A 16,648-nucleotide genomic window follows, 5' to 3' on the forward strand; every position below is an offset into this window, starting at 1 on the left:
ATGAGAAGAAGGAAATCCAGTCCTGATGGACTATCAATCGGTGCCGGTGATGGCGCTGGGCAAAGGAAGAGGCAGAGGCTTTGGAGGACCAAGCCAAGACCCAATCTCATGTTGGACCTATGGTCATCCAAGCCATATATCATCACATTGTCCAGAAAGGGAACATGCAAATCAGGACAAGGCTGACCTTAGGTGCGCTGAATGTGGGATCACACACTTGTTTCCTGATTGCCCTAGGCAGAAACCATTAGCCAGTCCGGCCAACATGCCCTTTGTGCCCTTGGGGCTATTTGGGGTAGAGACCTTTGGCAGGGAGGACACGCCCATCCAACTGCATGTCATGACGTGAGCGCAAACAAGACGAATAGGCATCTCACTGCCTGGGCCAAGTAACCTGGACTTAGCCTTGCTGGGAAAGAAAAGTGAGAGGAGAAGGAGAAATAGAGCAGACGCAAGGATCACTCTTAAGACTGAGGAAGCTACAACCTTAGTGGCGGGAAGGGGGGTCACAGACACTGAGGCAGAGACCTCCACCCCCCAAGATGGCAGAACTAGGTAGTGCCAAGGTGGGGGAATACCCTCATCCCAGGTGCAACTCGAGGCTATCGCCAAGGTAAAGGAGTGGGTCAAGGATGCCCAAGAACACCTTAAAGATGTAGAACCCATATTGGAGGATCCGATGGAGGATCTTTCTAGTGCAAGCACACCCGATTGGCCATTGCGACCTCAATCGGGGAATGCACTAACACCACGAGAGATGCCACAAAGGCAAGACCAGGGAGAAGCCTATCAATAAGCTAGCCACGACATATGGCTGAAGAGTGGTGATCAAGGAGGAAGCCAACTACCCAACAACCTCCTCACCACCTTAGTAACCACCCTAGTGACCATTAATTTGGGAGACCTTCTTCGGCAGTATCCTCCATTGTAGTGAGAATTGAGGCACTAGGTGGAGTGGAAGGGGGAGCATGCTGCCGCTGACTTGCACGAGCAGGACGCAGTCACGCAAATTCCAAGCCTAACGCTGCACTCAGCTCCAAGGTCACTACACATCAACACTTTCTGGGAAGGCACAGAGATGCATGTAGTCCTACTTGTTTTAGCCTTAGGGGACTCAAACAGAAAGGAATTGTGGACACCAGCACAGGGGTCATTGTCTTGAGCCACGTAGTTCTACAGGCTTGGGAAAACCCACCTGTGGAAGTGGCTAGGTTCAATGTTATATTGGCCAACGGAATGAAGGTCAGACCATTCGAGGTCTTAAAAAACTGGCCAGTGAAGATTGTAGGAGTGCAATTTTTTGTAAATTTCATTGTCATGAAGGGGGTGGACTACGACATACTGCTAGGCCGGCCATGGACGAGGAATGCACGAGTGGTTGAAGACTAGGGAAACAACCTCATATTCTTGGAGAATAATATGGAAGCAGTAAGGGTTGAGATGGACACATGGAAGACTACCCCAGCCAACCTCGATGCTATCATGACCATGCTAAAAGGCGCTGCCCAGGTGCGCAAGCCTTATGGGACGCTGACCAAGTACATTCCCTGCCCTGAGGATGAGAGGGATTGGATGCATGTCTTGGCAACCATTGACCTGCCATTCTCAGATGAGGAAGAGTTGTATAAGCAGGTGGCTAAGTCACTGAGCATGCCAGCAGAGGAGCCCACATTGCCACTATGTATGATGGCGGGGAGCTCGCAGGATCCAGGGAGACCGGTCTCGTTCCACATCCTCACGAACAAGCTCGAGCTTCAGGGAATTGTAGGGTACCTAACCACTAAATTGAAAGGTAGCAAAGCGGCTAATCTAAAACCCCTAAGCAATCCCTTGGCTCGGCCTGAATGGGAATGGACCAAAGTGCACGATCTCAACCTATCATACAACTGGGCTTTAATCACCGACGAAGAGGAAAACCTAGGGGATGACGAGCAGTCGGAGGGGCAAGATTCCAGTGATGAGGAGTACGAGCATTGTCGCTCAGAGACGGATGAGAGCGAGGAAGGGTTTAACACGATAGATTATGACACTGAAAGGAGAGCAATCGAGCAGATCGAGGCAGACTCTAGGCCGAAGCGGGAAAGGGATGGAAAAGGGGTCGTGCGGATGGAATGCAATAGGACCTGGCTGGAACAAGTGGGAGCTATGGATTATGAGCAGGCAGGGGTGGCACAATCGCTGGTAGTCCCAATACTGAAGACGAAGTCACCTACTGAACTACGACCTTTAGGCGAAACCCCTTCCTCAGGCAAGGGATGCGAGTTTAACTCAGAGTTTGAAGTCAGTACAGAGAGTGACCCCGAAACACCCCAACCCTCTAAGGTCAGACGCACTAAAGCAAACTTGCTAGTCCACTTAAGGCACAAGCGGATTAAGGAGGGGACCAGGATGCAAACTAGAGACTCAAAAAGAGAGAGGCAAAATAAACCACATGACCTACCCAAACGCTTTAGGAAGTTTAAGAAGGGTGATAGAGTGGTAGTTTTGCTAGGAGCAAAGAGACAAGGGCAAGCCAGGGAACCAATTGAGGGACCTGCCAAGGTCAAGGAAGTCAACCTGGCAGGGGAAGGCAAGAAACCTCAATCCGTGTTCATTGCTGACGACCTAACCAAGGAGGAGGAGGCTAGACTAGTTGCTCTCTTGCGAGAGTATGTCGATGTGTTCGCCTAGTCCTTGGAGGAACTAAGAGGAGTCGATCCTAGGGTTGTGATCCATAACATTCCCATGGTCCTAGAAGCGGTGCCAATGAAGCAACGACCTTACCCTACATGAATCCAAACATGCTCATGCAGTGAAGGAAGAGATCGATAAGCTCATGAAGGTAGGATTTATATATGAGATTGAGCACACAGATTGGGTATCGCCCATTGTGATTGTTATGAAAAAGAACTGCAAGATTCGAGTGTGTGTGAATTACAAGAAGATGAATGCCACTACAAAGAGAGACAACTACCCTTTGCCATATACTGAGCACATGCTGGAGAGAGTAGTAGGCAAAGAAGCTTACAGCTTTCTAGATGGATTCTCAAGCTACAATCAAGTGCAAGTGCATCCTGATGACAAGCACAAGATTGCCTTCGCCACAGAGTGGGGTATCTTTGCCTACATCGTTATGCCCTTTGGGCAAATGAAAACTCCTACAACCTTCCAATGATTAATGTGCACGATCTTCAAGGATATGATGCGACGCGAGCTGGAGGTGTTTGTAGACGACCTATGCATACACTCCAGTTGGACCGAACACTTAGAGAGGCTGAGAGCCGCGATGCCGACAATACAAACTCTCACTGAACCCCTTGAAGTGCCAATTCTGGGTGAAGCACGGATGCATCCTAGGGCATGTAGTATCACAGAATGGCATTGCCACTGACTTCTCAAAAGTCAGGGCCATTATCGACCTCCCATTGCCCACCAATTACAAGGGCATCTAGTGTTTCTTAGGCCACACGGGATACTACCGACGCTTTGTACTAAACTACGCACTGATTGCTAGACCATTGTACAAGCTGTTGATTGTATTCGAGTGGATTGAGGAATACCAATGTGCGTATGAACAGTTAAAGAAGGCTCTCATCACTGTACCAATCTTGCGAGCCCCAGAATGGAGTGTAGCATTCCATGTACACATAGATGCCTCCAAATTTGCCATTGGAGCCGTTCTATGCCCGCCTGGTGAACATAATCTTGATTACCCCGCGAGCTTTGCTAGCAGGCAGCTCATCAAAATAGAAATGAACTACTCCACTACAGAAAGGGAAGGGCTAGCCATGGTGTTCGCTGTAAAGAAATTTAGGCATTACCTGTTGGCCGCACCCTTTGTCTTTTACGTGGACCATCAAGCCCTACTGTATCTCGTGAACAAGCCATGCGCCATAGGTCGCATAGCAAGGTGGTTACTTCTCTTGTTGGAGTTTAATTTCTTAGTAATTGTGCATAAAGGAAAGTAGCACTACATGGCGGATCACATGTCTCGCATACCCACAGGGGAAGCTGCTGGCCAAGGCATCCTCGATGACTTACCGGACGCGCACCTCTTTGGCATGTCTAGCAAAGGGGACTTGTTCAGAGCTGATCTGACACCTTACTAGGCAGACAATGTTGTCCAAGTATTAGAAAACGGCCTGCCAGAGAGACCTATTGAGAAAGCAAGGCTAAGGAGACTTATCTTAAAAATCCAGCCATACCAACTAATTGCTAGCCAACTCTATAGGTTGGAACAGGATGGGCTGCTACGTAGATGCGTGTGCGAGGACGAGATGCACGATGTATTGGGAGAGGCGCACGGCAGGATAGCTGGCGAGCACTTTAGTGGGGACACGACTGCCCGTAAGGTATTACAATCCCAACTTTGGTGGCCCACCCTATTCCGCGATGCCGCTAAGTTCATCAAACACTGCGACGAGTGCCAGAGGACTAAGATGCCCATGCGCAAAGATAAGATGGAGTTAACCCCCATAATAGCTCGACAACCCTTTGAAAAATGGGGCATTGACTTCATCGGACCTATTAGTCTAGTAGCTCAATACTCCCAGGCCCACTACATCATTGTGGCAACAGACTACCTAACGAAGTGGGCAGAGGCACGAGCCACCAGAAGGAACGATGCTAGGACCACTGCAAAGTTCGTGTGGGAACAGGTCTTTTCGCGATTTGGTTGTCCAATCGAACTAGTAAGTGATCAAGGTGCACACTTCGTTAATGAAGTGATATCCCACCTGCTCTCAACCTTTTTAATCATTCATAGAAGGTCCTCCCCTTACTACCCTCAGGCAAATGGCCAAGCGGAGTCCACAAATAAAATCCTGGTTAACGTGCTTACTAAGGTAGTATCCACATCAAGAAGAGATTGGGATAATAAGCTGATGGCCGCCTTGTGGGCTTATCGGATGGCTTATAAGACGGCTCTCGGGCAAACACCCTTTAGGCTAACCTACGGGACAGAGGCCATTCTACCTCTAGAATTCTTCATCCCTAGCTTAAGAATAGCAGCGCAGGAGCGTTGGGAGGGAAGAGAGGCTTGGACTAACCGCTTAGAGGAGCTAGAGCGTCTCACAGAAACTCAGCTTTTAGCCACCCACGCTCTAATATGTGAAAAGGCATGACGAAAGCTATGGTATGACAAGCACGTCAACCAACGCAACTTTGATCACGGGGACCTCGTACTACTCTACTCAGTGAAAGGGCACAAAGAGAAGATGAAATTTTGAGGGTTGAGGCCTTTCAGGGCGTGTGCAATTAGCAAGACAGGAAATGTCGAGTTGGAGATGCTCGAAGGGGAAGGAATAGGCTTCTTCAATGGCAGTCGCATGAAAAAGTACTATCCCCCTTCCCATCCGCTGCACAAACCACTGATGCGTGAACCCCCTGTCACTGTCTACGTGGCCACAATCATTGAGCTAACCGATCACGATGAAGGAGTGGCACCCGCCCACCTTCGAATCACGGTCACTACAGAATGGACATATTCTTTTGATGCCCTGATCAACGAAGGGGCCGACCGTAATGTCTTGACACATGACCATTGGAAACACATTGGTCAGCCTAACTTACAGCCCAGAATGCAAAACTTACTAAAGGTTCCGGTGAAAAATCACTACTAGGGCACACTTTCAAAAAGCAGACAAAAGCTGCAATGTGGACTACAACCTAGACCGCATTCACCTGACCGTGGGCAATGTGCGTATAGTAACTACTTTCAGCAAGGGCCATCTTGCGCCTTCTACAACTGTAGAGCCACCGATGGAGACACTCGCAGCCAAGCCTAAGGAGAAGGATATGGATATCTTACCCCGTACCCCAACCGCCAAAAGCAAACCTACCCAAGCCATCCACATGGCCAGGGAGCCCATGCACACATGGGTGTCGAAACGACGAGCGCCGCCTCCTGGTAGACCACAGAAACACGCTTCTAAATGCAAAAATTATTAGTCGCAGCCTAAGAGGTAGCCCAGGCGCCATCGACATGGGTGCACCGCTATGCCATGATGGATACCGAAAGATCTCCTGTGAACGCAAGGATACTATGAGGGAAACCCCTGGATATGGGTGCCTAAGGTCAGACACCCAAAAGAGTCAACTATGGGCAACCCCACTCCAGCTGAATAGACTGGCATAGGCAAAGCACAAGTTGCAAGGAACGTCAAACCAGCAACGGTGATGGTTAAGGCCACCCAACACCTTCAGTGTCCCAAACCGGATAATCCAGCACCCTCTAGGTCAGAGGAGATGTACATCCCCATGCCCGCTCGAATGAATTGCAGCACGCTCTCTATGGCACAGGAGCCCGCTGCAGCGTTTCAAAATGATCCAAAGTGCACAGTCCCATTAAGGACACCTACAAGGGAGTCACTACTGTCTAGCCCAACTGCTCCATCTCCACTAGCAGGTCTCAAACCTTCGTATGAAAGACGATTCTTCCTATCAACGGCCAAGGATCTCGCTGAGACCTCTAGGAATGACGTAGTGACATGCATCAAGGAGTTGGACGACACCTTCACTACATTCACTAGAAGCTATGAGAGACTTGACCTAGGACTTCTTGACAAACCCCTTGCTTCTGATTTTTGCTTGTTGACATGCACTTGGGAGGACTACGAGTTCATGACCATCAAGTTTTCCAAATTTGCGGCCGAGCTAATAGCTAATGGAGAGATCTCGAAGGAACAAGCTGTTCTCAAACGACTAGTCACCTCATACCGCAAGCCTGCTCGCTCTACGCTAGAATGTGAACTAGAGGAGTTTGTGTAGCTTGCCAGCTCTGCTTCTCCATTCCCGCAACTGTGGTATGCCTTACGACTCCAATGGGAGAAAAAAGGCCGCCGGATCATGACTAATGCTGAGCAAAGGAGGGCAATCAAAACAATTGAACGCAACCCTACGTGCGTGGCACCTCTTTCATTCAGAGTTCTGGCCATTACACACAATCTACACTTAGATGATCAGGTATTGGCCCATCCATACATTGACCAATTCCTCACAGAGGAGGAGTTGCACATTGCTAGTTGCCTCAACTCGGGAGACATATTTCATGATGACTTAACCTACATCACTCAAGCTTCCTTGCAACCAGGAGAACTTGATCGCCATGCCCAGTTTGAATACAATCCTAACCTGTATACCTAGCTTATGGCCAAGTAGCTCACCCCACACAGCCCATGCAAGCCTTCCCTTCCCCCGTGCCACTTAGAAAAGAGGGGGGAAGAGCCAGTGACAACCAAGGGACTGACCAAGTGATGTAGCAAAAGTGTGAAGGCTAACAATGCTCTACTAAATTCAAATAGGAAAGAAAGCAAGGAGGAAAAGATGTTGGTTATTAATTATTTCTAAAAAGTTTCATCTCCTTAAATCTGCTCGGTACACTGGCACACATATTTTTTTCTTGGGATATGCTAGGAATGAATCAAATCGTAACTCTAATGTTGGCTGGGGTAATGATAGGCACATACCATGGTAGGACATAGCAGACTTCCATTTACGAAAGCAGAGATGACGAAATATGGAATCAGCATCGAAACATGGGGATTCAACCAATTTACTTTCAAGCATACCATGAACTTGGATGAGGCTATCTTGGAGGAGCCGGCCGAAAGAGAACTGGTTCTCAAGAATCGGACGGGCGAGTGTGCGAGGAATCGGTCCGATTCTAACTGGTCCGATTATGGATGGGTCCGATTCTAGGGATCGGACCGGACATGGTCCGACTGGTGATGTGTATTACTCCGTCCGATCGGACTGGGTGGGTCCGAGTCAGAGCGTTCGAGTGGTTGAGTCGGACAAGTTGGTCCGAGCGTCCGATTCTAAAAAGGGGACGGTCGGTCCGAGTGCCACGTGGCACGTCCGATCGGACTAGCTAGTTCGAGTCTAGTGATTGAACGGGTTGTTCCGATCGGAGGGTTGTCCGAGTGTCCGATTCTGGAAATTGGACACTGGGTCGGCCGTCCGATTCCGCCGGTCCGATGGGTTACGCACACCGATTTGCTCGATTTTCATTAGGTGTATTATCCTATTGGTCGTGCGATTACCCCGTGACAGAGCTGAAGTGGGGCAGACGAGATCGATTACTGAAGTCGCCGAATGCGATGTCCTCCTAGCTCCAGTCGATCGGCTGCCCAGCTCGCTCACTCTCTCGCTCTCTATCTCTCTCGCTCTCCGTTGGTTGGAAATGGGGTCCTCTTGCCCCCCCAAAGTTTATACCCTGCTAGTTCTGCCTTACACACAACAGGTTCCTTCCCTGGCGTTTCCTATGCCGTTACCTTGCATCTACTCCATTTTTTCCCTTTGTTCTTGTGGTTTTCCCCATGTTTCATAGCAGTAGCCCTCTGCCTTTTCGTGTGTGATTTCCTATTGCTAATCTATTATAAAAAACATCCTGAATCGAAAGCAAAACATTGAACTAATTTCTCCATGTTTTCCAGTCATTAATAACCAGATTGTTCCAAAACACTTACCTGTTCTAAAGATCAAAAGCACCAGACTTCCTACCTATCTCAAGCTCCGTTTCAGGGTGAATGCCCTACTTCGATGCTCGATATGGGGCACGCGAGTGCTTGAGATTGAATCCGTTGGTCACGGCAACAGAACCAAAATGTGGGAGCCTTCGCTCAACTGCCAAGACCCACGGACCGTTTATTGTTTCAAGCGTTCCAAGCGAGCTCTCATGGCTATCTCTCACCTAGCCGACGCGCCTACGAATGCAGTGAACTTACCTTGATGCTTGATCGAGTGCCCTCCTCTCTCTCACACTTCGGTAGCTCCACGATTCTTGATGCTAGCTCAAGCATCCTCAAGCCTCCTCCATCTCCAAGCCTCATCCTCCATAGCCGCGCGCGCAAGAGAAGAGAAGAAAGGAGAAGAGGAGAAGGGGAGAGGAGATGGTGGAGAGCTTCACCCTCTTGATTCCTCACTCTCTCACACACTCACTCCCTCACACTCTCACACACTCTCTCTCAAGAGCACACACAAGCAAGAAGGAGAGAAGAAGAGAGGAAGAAGAAGACTAGTTTTGCCACACCAAAGAATGAGCTCTTCATTCACTTTTCAACTTTATATACAAAACCCTACTTCCCTTTTGGGCGGTCATTCCCTTTTTCCCTTTTTTACATGGCCGGTCATAGCCCAGGCCCTGTTTTCCCTTGTCCTTTTATCTTCCTTGCTTCCTCTTCACTACCCTTCTATATTTACAAACCGCACGGGTGAGAGCCCGGCACTCTTTTACAAGATTTTAGGGTGCGCTTTTTATGTGCCTTTCCCTTTTTGTGGTTGCCTTGGCCTTTAACGGTTGTCCTTGCGCTTTTGGCCTTTTCTCCTTCTTTTCCTTCCGTCGGGTTACCTTTTTCCCGCCTTTGCTCTGCGTCTTTTCCACTTTCTTCCGCTCTCTTCGTATTGGGGTTAACAAAGTGCAAAAGAGAAAATACATATTTTAAATATAAAAGTGCACTCTAAATCCTTGTAAAAGAGTACCACGCTCCCTCCTGTGCAATTTGTAAATATAGATGAGCATGGGTAAAGGCACAATGCAAATAGAAAGGGAATAGGAAAAGAGGAACTAGGCTAAAATGGCCATGCATGTAAAAAAGGGATGGGTACCTAAAGGGGATTACAGTTTTGTATAAAAGACAAAAAGTGAATGAAGAAGCTCATTCTTGTGTGTGGCCAAAACTAGCTCTCGTCTTCTCTTCTTCTTCTTGTCATTGCTTGCTCGAGCTTGTACTTGAGAGAGTGGGTGTGAGGGACTGTGGTGGATAGAGAAGCTCTCCATCTTCTCCTCTCTTCTTCTTTTTCTCTTCTCTTGTTTCACATTTGGCAATGGAGCATGGATCTTGGAGCTTGAGGATCGAGCTTGCTTGAGCTTGCACCTTGGATTATGGAGCTACCGGAGTGCTTGAAGGAGGGTACTCGATTGAGCATGGAGGTAAGCTCACTACACTCGTAGTTGTGAGAGCACGTACAACTATATGAGAGATAGCTATTACACTTGGCTTGAAACACTTGAAGCATTATTGGTCATGGGTAAAGGTAGGTCTTCTTCGATTAGTCTTGTCCCTTGGTTGATCATAGAGCTGCTCTTGTCTAGCTCTATAAGAACTCATCTCCAACTTTCGAGATGTACCAAGTGTATGCAAACTTTCAGCTATGATGGTAGACTCCATCATGGGAGATATGGTTTCATGTGGATACACCTTCATGGTTCTGTGTAAATGAGGGAGTAGTCCAGCTTCAAACTTCCTTTTCTTCTCTTCATCGCTGATCTCCATGAAAGGAGTAACCTTGAGAAGAGTAGACCAAAACTTGTCCACATAACTAGTGACCTTTTCATGCTCTTTCTGGCCTAGCCAATCCCACTCCTTCTTGACATCATTCTCAAAATCAGGAGGCAAGAACTAAGCATAAAGCTTCTTCTTGAACTTTTCCCAAGTCGTAGGTTTCCTTCCCTCTAAAATGAGAGCTAACTACCAATTGCTAGCGGTGTCTTTCAAGTGCATGCCTACATGCCTTAGCTTGGACTTTTCTGAGAAATTACCATCAGAAAAAGCAACGTCAAATCGCTTGACAAAGGCTAACGCCTTAGTAGGATCTCTATTACTGGAGCAAGAGTCAAACTTTATGTCCTTATCCCCAGACTTGAAAGTCTTAGTCTTCTTAAGCTTGCTCCTCTTATGGTCCCTCTTTGTCCGTTTGCGAATTGCACGAAACTTAGAACCAAGAGAGTAGAAATTAGAAGATGATGAGGAGGAGGAGGAACTTGAGTAATCAGGGGAGTAGCTAGTTGGATGAGGGAGATGACTCCCTCCTTATCCGCCTCACTCGAGGTGAGGTCTTTTTACTCTTCTTGACCCAAGAATCCGTCTTCCTTTTAGGAAGCTTCTTAGCAATTGGATGCTTTGCATCTTCACCATCAATTGGTGCAATGGTGTTTCCTCCAGTATCACCATCTTTTGGAGGATTTGGTCCTTCATAAGTAGCTTCTTCCCTTGCCCTTAAGTTGTCAATCGATTGACGTACTTGGGGAATCTCCAACAAGCTACGATACTCTATCAATTGAGCCTGTAATTGCTCACTTGTAGGTGCTTCATCAATTGCCACACAAAAGCTTGTGTCATTTTAGACCTTAGAAAGAGAAAATCACTTCTCTCCTCACTTCGAGAGGATCACGTCTCTCATCTTTCTTAGTGAGAGAATTCCCTCTCTCGTCTTTCTTAATGAATGAAAAGACCTTAAACCTTGACTTGTAGGGGAGAGGATGATCCCAAATGAATGCAATGATCATTACACACATTCCCAGACGTCCTTGGATGCGCATACAAATACATATACACAATGCTAATGCGCTTCCTCTTCTTAGAACTCAATCCATCTTCATTTATGTGTAACTCCTTGGTTCTTGTGTAGACTCTTACACTTGGAAGACACTTCTTTTTCCCTTCATAACTTGTATTGCTTGTACCAGATATCCCCATCACAATGCTCTGATCACCCCATTAAGTGATGCACTAGGAATATTGGTCTCTAAATGGTCTCATGGCCATGCTAGATCATCATCAACGCTTAAAGAAAAGTGAGTCATTAATTTATTGACATGAATTTATTAGATAGAGAATGCATAATAAGCAATCAATTTAGTGACAGTGTCTTTTGTTTTCATTTTTTCATTTATTTTCCTCTTTTCTTTTCTTTCTTTTTGACACTTAATACACGAGGAGAAAGTATGCTAGGTGTTATCCCTATGCTCTTCAGGGGCTACACTACGAGGGGGCCTAAGGGACTTGAAAAGGAAGGGTCTACTCTATAAGTAGTCTTTTACATTAACACATATATTTAGAGGTGTTGTTGATAGGAAGGGTGGCTGCACTGGTGAAGTGGCTATCATTCATATATTCCAGGATAGCCATAAAAAAGAAGGCAAGAGAGTAGCCCTCATCATTAGACATGCCATCACACAACTTTCAGTAGTACTACCTATGTTTAGTTTAAAAAAGAGTGGTAGGAGTCGAGCCTCTTCCACCGTGGGCTTTTATTTGAGAAAAATCTTAAGTACCCTAAGATAATTACATGTGGTAATAAAGGTGGGGTCAAGATAGGATGTGAACTGGTTGAGGAAGTGCGTGATGGATGGGTAGATGTCTTGCTCAATGAAGATTAAATACTCCTCTTGGCTTTCTACATTCACATTGTAGATCCTTGGAAAGTTGCATCTACCATACATATCCAGGTTGTAATCTACCCTTATTCTTCATGGATATGGCATGTAGGTAGGGTCATTGCACTCATCTAGTATGGTGCCATAGAACAACACCATCCAAACATCAAGGTTGGTGTCCTAGATGCATTGCTACCATTGTGGTTGGGTGGGCTTCTATTTGCTGATGGTCTTCGGAATCTCCCAAACCTTGTCTTGCTAATAATCTACAGGCTCTCTTTGCCACCTTGTGGGTTGTCTTCTTCTCTCCTCTATCCACCTATTCCTCAGCCATTGTGTGAGCCTGATCACCTGCTCCACCACCCTCAGAGATAGAACTCTTTATAAAGAAGGAGGGTAGTGAAAGGAGAACTCAAAGGGTTAGCTTTGGTTTTCCCATTGCTCTCAAATAGCCAGTTCTTGGGCCCACTTTACAGGGTAACCGTGAAAATATTAGAATGTCATCAAAGAAGACACCTGTGAACTTTCAGTGAGGTCTGAAAATTCTCTCCATCATTCGATTGAATGTGGCAGGTGCATTAGTCAAACCAAATGGCATGACTAAGAACTCATATAGTCCAAATCTCAAATGAAAAGCTGTCTTATGAACATCTTCAGGTGCTATTTGTATCTGGTGATAGCCACTCTTGAGATCAATACGACTAAAGATACTAGCCCCTTGCAACTTATCCAAGATATCATCTATCCTTGGGATAGGAAAACGATTCTTGATTGTGATCTTGTTCAAAGATCTGTAGTCTATGCACATACGGAAAGAATCGTCTTTCTTTTGAACAAGTAAGACTAAAGTGCAGTATGGAGAAGAGCTAGGTTGAACTAACCCTTTTTCCAACAATTCATTTACTTATGTTAGGATCTCCTCTTGCTGACTTGCACTTACTTGGTAAGGCAGTTAGTTAGGTGGTGAAGTTCCTAGGATAAGATCAATTGTGTGATCTTCCGGGCACTTAGGAGGTAACTCTCCTAGGAGTGAATCACTAAAACAATCTTCATATTGTTTAACAAAATCATGTCTAGCTTGATCAATTAAAGAGAGGGGTTATTTTAAAGTCTGAGACTTAGAAGCATTAGTTGGTATTGTGTGTTCATTAGAGACACCAAGTGCCCTTGAATCATTAGTTTTTTTTTACTCTCTCACAAAAATCATGTACGCAGAAATATCTTTCTTCATTTCTTTAGAAATGCTAACATGACTAACCATTGGCACAGGCCAATCTCCACTATACTTGCGTTGCTTCTTGTTACCCTCTGGCTTTGAATTCATACTTAGTTATGGCACATTTATTGTGCACCTCTTCCTTTCTAGCGTATTTACACTAAGTGACCACATGCATATAAGTTGTGGTACTTTTATATTAGTCTTTTATCATGTTGTAGATTTAGTTCTTTTGTGTGAAAGAAGAAGAAGGAATAAGAATAAGATTTTAGACATATCTCTCTATGTTCTCAAGTCTCCATTGATGGTATGTGTGTGCTCTCTCTTGAGTGCTTTACCTCCCTCCTCTCTTATTTGTTTTCATGGTATCACTTCCAGACTGTGCAAAGCTCGATTGAAGGCTAAGGTGAAGGCATATGAGCACGTAAGCAAGCAAGCAAGCCACATGTAAGAAACGCTTCCACCTTGCTCAATTTGCTTTGGGCCTAGACTTGCACAACACAAGAGAGGACTCTTTGAAATTCTTGAGGTCCCTCTCATGTTGTGCTACCACCTCTCCATGTGTGGAGTCTAAAGAGCCTACCAGCAAGATTGCAAAGCCTAATAGAGTTATATGTTTGCATATGGATTCTATCAATGTACATAATATGGAGGCTCAATAGCCTAAGTGTGAAGACACTCTTGATCACAATATGTTTTAAGTGGGACAAGAGCATCTCTAACCATAGGCACCCCAAGTGTTTCCTATCATTGCCTCTGTGAAGAAATAGATAAGGTCTTCAAGAAGATACCTTTAGGAGCATGAGACCACTTTCATAAAGGGACATCTAGTGAAGAGGTTCATATACAGGGTGTCTAGTACATGCATATTGGAGCCCCAAGAGGAACACTAAGAAAATGGGGAATCTATTGCAGGAAAATCCATCTTATATCATCAAGTATGTTCTTCATATTTGAACCAACGACAATAAAAAAACACATCAATCTTCTCACATCTTCACACATCACGATATAGCAATCCTCCTATGGATTTATCACAACAAAAATTCAACACATTTTTCATATTCTTTATCAAAAGAACAAGAGAACACAAATGAATGCTCTACTTTGAATGAAAATCATCACATAATATTCATCTTCAATAGTTTCATAGTTTTCATAGTCTTTCTCATGATCTCACTTATAGTTACATTGTTTTGCATGAAAAATTAACTCTCTCTATCTCACACACATACTCTCTCTCAATAGTACACTGAAATAATAAAAAATAATCCTTCATAACTCCTCTTTGATCATGGATACCCCTCCCAGGAGGTAGGTTGAATATGTAAGGTCACCATAGCCACTATAGTGTCCTTTCGTAGCTCAACAATGTCTCTATCACTTCAATCTTCACTTGAGTCTTTAACAACTACCTCTTCAACTTCTTTGAGCTATTTTAAACTTGTATTCATCTCTTCCCAAGATAGGAAAACTTTCCCAAGCTAAAAATTCAGTCCACAAAGCACTTACAGAGGCATACAGAGCAAAAACAAAACAAAGATAGAGGCTCTATAGATGATCAACAAATACTTGACAAGGATTATTATATAAGGCTGGTATTAAAAAAATCTTTGTACTTTAACATTTCCAATGGAACGTTTCTTCGCCATCTCTCATCCATCCTTTGATCTTCTCTCATTCTTTTCAATCAATGTTTGACAATACATTTTTCAAGTGTTATTACAATTGCCTTGACCTTCCCAAACGTAAGTCATATTGTCCAAGTAAAACATATATATAAGAACAACAATCGAATAATAACTTCTTAATAATTTTGCATACACCATGCATTGTGAAAATATAAACTCTCAACATTGAAATATCTAAATTTTTTCTAAAATTTGGATATTTTAGGTGCTTGTCAATAGCCCTTTTCCAATTCTTATTATCAAATTTATTTGCAATATGCATGCAATATATACATTGGCTCTTTGAATATACCCCCTTTGAAAATCACATGCTAGTTACAACTCTACTTTTTATCATCCAAATATTTTCACTTCCAAGAATCTTCCATTTCTTTACTCGCTAATAATTTGTAGCACATTTATCTTATAAAAACTCTAATGCAAGGTTTCAAAATTCTCAAATGTAACCTGACACATACACACATATTATAAGCATGTAATACTCTTAGTTTGACACAGTCACACTATTATCATAAGTGAACTTCTAATATAAATATATTTCTCACCTCAAAGGACCCTAGCGAAAATGTATAAACCATTTTTGATTTTCCTTTGAAATTGTTGGATCAAGTGCCCTATTTATTAGGTGATGATAGCTCATTCTAGCTTTCTATGATTCACCATATGACACTTATCGAGCTTGAGTAAAAATTTTAAGGTACCATCACATTTCTCTAGAGTAACTTCAAATAATTAAACAGAGTATAGGTGCAAGGCCTCCAAGCTGTAAAATATAGACCACCACCTCTCATGTCACTCAATAATATCTTATCTTAAATATGAAATTGAGCTCGTAAGACTTGTTAAACGTATTCATTCACTTAATTTCGTATTCCTTCGAGTGATATCAAATTTTGCAATATTAGTCTATGCTACCTAGATTATTTTATTTTTTATTAAATAGATTTGTAAATAGCTGTGTATCCTTTGCTAGATATACTTGTCTCATCTAACAAGGCTTGTATATCACTTCGGTTAATTTGGTTCCCTTTTAAAAAGGCTTCAATCTCATGTTTTGTAAGCTTTTGATCCTTTTTATCCTTTATGATCGCTTTGATAGCTTCCTTATTAAGTATTTTTACATGTGCAATTGATGTCTCCATGCTTAAATCCCTTTCTTCATTAGGTTAAAAGATATCTCTATATTCAAAATTAAAGTGTTTAGTTATCATAGAATACTTCAAAAAATAATTTTTAAGGTGGAGAAAGAAGAAACAAAGAGTGAGCTTACTTCATTGTGTGAGCACTTGCAAGGACTCCTCTTGATGCATTTGACTAGACCAATCTTGCGCAAGGCTATATTTTCATAGCACCTCATATTTACATTTTTCCATCTTTGAACAATAAATTCTTGATAGATCCGCTCAAATTCTCTCGGTCCTTTTTGCTAACTTCATTAGCATACTATCATACAATAGCTTGAACATGATAACAACATTATCCTATAAAAGATTTTTGTTAATAATAGGTCATCTTCCGCATCAACAATCAATTTTCTTGTTTTTTTTTTAAAACATTGAAGGATATAGATAGTAGATTGATATAATAGGCAAGATTGTATATATT

This window comes from Lygodium microphyllum, chromosome 6 (assembly GCF_053477565.2).
Source record: "Lygodium microphyllum isolate KBCC chromosome 6, Lygodium_microphyllum_v1.1.10, whole genome shotgun sequence".
Lineage (NCBI taxonomy): Eukaryota > Viridiplantae > Streptophyta > Polypodiopsida > Schizaeales > Lygodiaceae > Lygodium > Lygodium microphyllum.